Genomic DNA, 6,000 nt, shown 5'->3' with positions numbered 1-6,000 from the left:
AGGTGTGTGTTTGCCCACACTAACCGCAATACATACAATAAGCAGATATATATATATACAATAAATAATATATCTACATAAAAACTGAGCTAAAATCAGTATATATTTCGAAGTTCTTTGCCGGCGTACGTGGGTACAACGTTGGTTAGACCGACATGTCAAAATACGTTGTTTTATACGCAATGCCAACGCGGAAAATGTCCAGTTTTTTGTGTCGTCGATAATATAGCAAATGCTGTGAAAATTGCAAAAGAAAACTCAATGTCGCGTCAGATATTTGATATTTTCTCGCCATATTGACAATGCGTAGGTTGCAACAACATTTTAACTTGTGTTAAAAACGCCGCACGCTAAAACAGAAACTCAATCGGAAAATTTATACGCGGTGAATTAAAGCGATCCTTGCGGCAGGAATGATAACTATAAAAATAATCTATGCTTAAAATTGAATTCTTAAATAAATTAATAATTTACATACTAAATCTCTTAGTTATGTTTTTATCCGCAATGAGATTTTATTCTTTGAAAAACGTGTGATAAATAAATAGATTCATTATTTTCATCTTTGCGGATTGACAGATTGTTTTCATTTTGAAGGCCATTAGTATTATTTGATATCACAAATAGTAGTATTATGTTTATTACTAAGTAGTAATATTTTGTTTGTAAAGAAAATGACATTGTATTCTGTAATTGTGTTTTTGTAACATCTCCGCTCTGACTTGAGACATTTCTTGTCATGTTATAAATGGGTGTGATGTGTGATAATGATTAGGTACCATAAATAAACCACTTACTTAGGTACCTACTTGCCGACATTGAAATATTGAAGAGTATGCGTCCCTTGGAACAACAAGGTGCTTATCTGTATGAAGCTGATATACTATTGAGGTTCAAAGTTTTAGTCCCGAATAAAATATTAAAGCTTGACATTAGTGAAAAAGTGAATACATAATACGAATAACGCTCGTATCGTAATTGAATTTTCTTTAGGTTTAAGAACATTCTAAGTAAAAAAAGGTGGCCTTCTTTCTTTGAAAATTAGCTAGAGTTATTAGTTCTCAAACATACAATATTCAACTATCTAACTAACTAACCGTCGCGCCGTTTTTCCGTGGGGTAGGCAGAGAGGACGGTATCTGATTGATTCGGTCGTGCCATGTCTTCCTCGGCGTCCCCGATTTCTTCTCTCATTATATTATCATCTCGTCTTCAATAATTTAATTCTACCAATACTGGTAGCATGTAATGCATTTATTTTACCGGTTAATTTGAGTGTATCAACAAGTACTACGGGTTCCCACCTAGGCGTTGCGAATTTACTCCTCTTGTCAGCTGAGTTTTCCATCATTGCACGAGCAATATTTACACACTATAATGACGGCAGTAGAAACTTAAATATTATCAGGTTATTCGTGACCTTGGAATGTTTGAATTTCTTTTTAAAAACATCTCGTTGAATTTTTCTTTTTTTTCGGTAATTTATGAATGCAAATCTTGGCAGCGGAAATTAACCCATTTCCCGATATCCGATCAAGCTGAAACTCAAGATATAGACTTGTTGTCGATGACAACGCATTTTATAAACTTTTTGTGGCAATCACGTGCACACACGCGGTCATATATATGTATACGCATTTCTCTGAAATCGGATGACATTACACCAGTTAATGTACGAAATAAATGTTTGTCTTACCCGATCGGCATTTGGCGTGGTTGATAGATTTTTCGGCTCCAGTTCCTGGGTAGGAAGGTTCAATTCTCAATCAAACCAAAAAAGGGATTTAAATGACATTTTAAAATAGATGTATTACAGTAAAAAAATCTTTGATTTTTACAGGGTTGATTTTTTAAGACAAACGTAAAATAAATTCAATTGTAATTTAGGCAATTACCTAAGCATTATTTCCCAAGTGCTAAGTACTTACTCACCTGTTCTGTTATAATCAATTGAAAACCATAATCGAGTTCTTATCTAGCGTGATAAGCACTATATGTCTATGCATTAGAACACGTAGTTCTTGCTCTATGCAATCTAGACAGAGCTCCTAATTCATATGCATGTCATCATGGCGCATTCGAATAAAAAACACGACACAATACTCTGAAATAAAACTAGAATCTTAAGTCGATTCCATACGTCGTGTAATATTTTAAATTGAGCCGCTATCAATAACAACACTTACGTAGATGGCGATAAGGTTTAAATTCCCGCTTAACACCATCCGCCTGTTTTGATTTATGCAAGAAAAAAACATGGCCAAAAATTGCCTTTTATTTTATTTTGTGGATGTTAAGGCATAAATATTTAATTTTTTTTCGATCATTTTATAAATCACTTAATTTGCCACATTATACAATAAAATCACAACCAAAAATGGGTTCTTAAGTAGGAGATTTTGAACTTTAAAGCAGTTATCATAGGCCTTATACATTATTTTTTTCTGGTCTTATAAAAAGACTTATCTAAAAAATACTCGATTATTTCAAAGGCCAAGATGTATTATACTCGCGGTATTTATTTAAAGCAACTGGAACATTTCTAGGCGACCAAATATTCAAACCAAAAACACATGATTTTGCATTACTACGTATGGCATCGCCTTAACGACGTAAGTGAAGCAGCCGTGCACAAAAATATACGACGCGAGGCCCTTGTGTATTGGGCAGACCTGCGGTTGAATTTTCCCTATCACATCTTTAAAATAAAGTGGGATTCTTAACGACAAAAGTGAAAAGTCGTGTAAAAACAATATTTGTCGCGCGGCCCGGCGTGATGGATGGACCTACGGTCGACTTTGCTTTAGCAGGCCTATAAAATCGATCTCTCCGTGGGGTGTATTTTAATTATCTCTGATGAACGCATTACTAAAATCTCAAATGTGTCAAGAGGGATACCTTGGGAAGTTACTAATTCATCGTCTAGAAAAATAAAATCTGGTGATTACCGCTAATTTTATATTTTAAAAACGTTTTATTAAATTATCAAACCGTTTTAAATAAAATATTTTAATGGTAGTGTCTCATTTTTCTTAAGCTTAAATATAAATAACTTACATTCGTAGGGATCCCTTTAGGAACATTTGAGATTTTAGTAATACGTTCATCAGAAATAATTCAAATGTGAGCGTCGAACAAACCCCGTTATAAGAGTCTTATGTTGCTTAAGACTAATAGACCTATTAGGGGAAATTATTGAATAATTAAAATTCTGGCCTTATTTTAGGGTATTGGCTTATCATTTTTTTCTATGTGACATATAATTCATCAGCTTCCCGGTTGTAGCACTAGTTTCCAGACAACGTGTACAGCTTTTTATAAATGATCACATCATTTTGTAAGGTAGCGAAATAAATATAAGAATTTGACTCTAATTTGAACACCCAATAGTGTTCGATATTTTTTGCAATTTAATTTTGAAATCATTTTTATTTATTAGGAATTTTCACAAACAATGAAATACCGTTAAAATGTGTGGAAGATTTAAAGTTTTTAATTTTCCGACTTTATGTCCGTGTTAAATCTTCCCCATAGGAAAAACTAAACGCTTCCACACACTTTTCCACAAATGATTATCTAGTCAATCAACATTATGTAAGTGCATTATATAAGCAAAATAAATACAAAACAATACAAGAACAACATGTCGACTCACCAGAGATCAAATGGGAAAATAATTCACCGACTCCAGATATTTTTATATCAGAGGGTTCGGCTCTGTAGAACTTCTAACAGTGCCTATAAATCCTACTGATCCCCATAAATATTTAAAAAATCTTTCGTTATCCTTAGTATTTAAAATGACCGACTTTTGCATCTTAAATATAAATTTTTTGATAGATCTAATACGCCTAAATTTTTAATGAGAGAGCTAGGTATAATGCCAGTAGCCGAAATAACAAATGGTAATATTTTTATAGTCTGAGAATGCCAAATTCTTTTTATCTCATTTCCTAAATCTGTGTATTTTCTTATTATTTTCATTTGATTTCATCATATTATGATTATAGTACTAAAAACAATTATTTTTCATATTTTCATTCATAATTATCGATTTCAAAAACGGTTCCAACTGGCTACAACGTTATTATGACGTAGAAACCGCCAATGTCTGGTAAGACGACTATCACCAACGTTGCCTGGCGTGACATCAACGCCGCTGAATTCACGAAACAACGAACATCTAGTTTTGGCGGCAAATCGAAAATGGTACATTTTAAATAGTAGAAAATTTATTCAACATAAAAACAAAATTAAAATGCAATAAAATAGAATAAAAAATCAGTGAACATACCACCATACCACCCTGTTGTGCTGGAATTTTTCTTTTCTAAAGTCGAACAACAATTTTGAAACATGCTGTATGTCGCCAACGCATTAATGCGAGTACGGTGTTCGTTTCAACGTTGTGTAATCAAAAATAAGATCAATTGAAGTGAGAATCAAAAGCTTGAGTGCTAATACCTATATCTAAATAGTATAAAACTATGTCGCTATCCGCGTCTCTCTGTTTGTGCGCTTAGTTCTTCTAAACTACACGACGGATTTTGATAAGGTTTTCACTATCGTTCAGAGAATTTCTCCCGAAAGGTTTTGTATTTAAAACATGCATATTATATTTGTAGAAAGTAGAGAAATTTCGATGTTTTGTAGTCGAGTCGTAAAAAATATATTTTCGGGCGCTTACATTGCTAACGCTGGCTAAACCTTACGAGATACATCAAAATAATGTACTATGGAATTGTACATCTTAAAAAGGCCTACAGAAACGCACAATTGTATATATCTTATCTCTTAAGGATAACCCCCAGAAATGCCGGGTACACGTCCGCTATTGATGTTGCAGCATGAAACTTTATTTTTTTTCGAAAAGTCGTATTTTTTAATGCAGATTTACAGGAAATTTCAGTTTTAAAAATCTTCACACAAAAAATCGCATTTACGAAAAAAAAATATTACTCCTAAAAGTCACGAACCGCCACTGGTCAAGACCACAGCAATGAGGAAACTATTACTTTTAGATAAAGAATAATAATTTGTACATTGTATTTGTATCTACTTAATTTGTTTAAGGCGATGCACTACGCGTCGTGTAATATTTTGAATCGAGCCGCTATCAATAACACACCTTACGTAGATGGCGATAATGCATAAATTCCCGCTTAACACCATCCACCTGTTTTGATTTATGCAAGAATAAAACATGGCTAAAAAGTGCATTTTATTTTATTTTGTGGATGTTCAGGCACAAATATTTAAATATTTTTCGATCATTTTATAAATAACTCAATTTGCCACATTATGCAATAAAACTATAACCGAAAATGGGTTCGTAAGTAGGAGATTTTGAACTTTAAAGCAGTTTTCATAGGCCTTATACATTATTTTTTTCTGGGCTTATATTTAAAAAATACTCGATTATTTCAAAGGCCAAGATGTATTCTACTCGCAGTATTTAATTAAAGCATCTGAAACACTTCTAGGCGACCAAATTTTCAAACCAAAAACACATGATTTTGCATTACTAGGTAGTACATCGCCTTAATGCATGTGAAGTCTAAAACTAACTAACCATCACGCCGTTTCCCCGCAGGGGTAGGCAGAGAGGACGGACCGCCAAACAACTCTGTCTTGGCACACACTCCTTGCCTCATTCACATTCATACATCGTCTCATACATACTCTTCTATTATTCTGAGTCTTGACATAGCCCGACTCAAGTATCTGGTTCACTTGATCGTGCCGGGTCTTCAAATGTCAATTATAAAAAATAAATTCCCGCTTTTAAGACACAAAACCTTGTTTTGTATAATATAATTAAATGTACACGGAAAAAATGATTACGCCTTTTTTATCACTATACTTTTAAAAATGGGTCTGCATAACCATTTTCTTAAAAAATATTAGTCATTCAGAATATATCTGAACTTGTGTTCAACGCAGGTGGCCTAGTCTGAATAAATGTATTGAATGAGATGCGAAATTATTATTATTTACATT

The sequence above is a fragment of the Hesperophylax consimilis genome, chromosome 30, assembly GCF_061612785.1.
Source record: "Hesperophylax consimilis isolate HC1 chromosome 30, BYU_Hcon_1.0, whole genome shotgun sequence".
In the NCBI taxonomy this organism is placed as follows: Eukaryota; Metazoa; Arthropoda; class Insecta; order Trichoptera; family Limnephilidae; genus Hesperophylax; species Hesperophylax consimilis.
Note: the sequence above shows the minus strand (reverse complement) of the source record.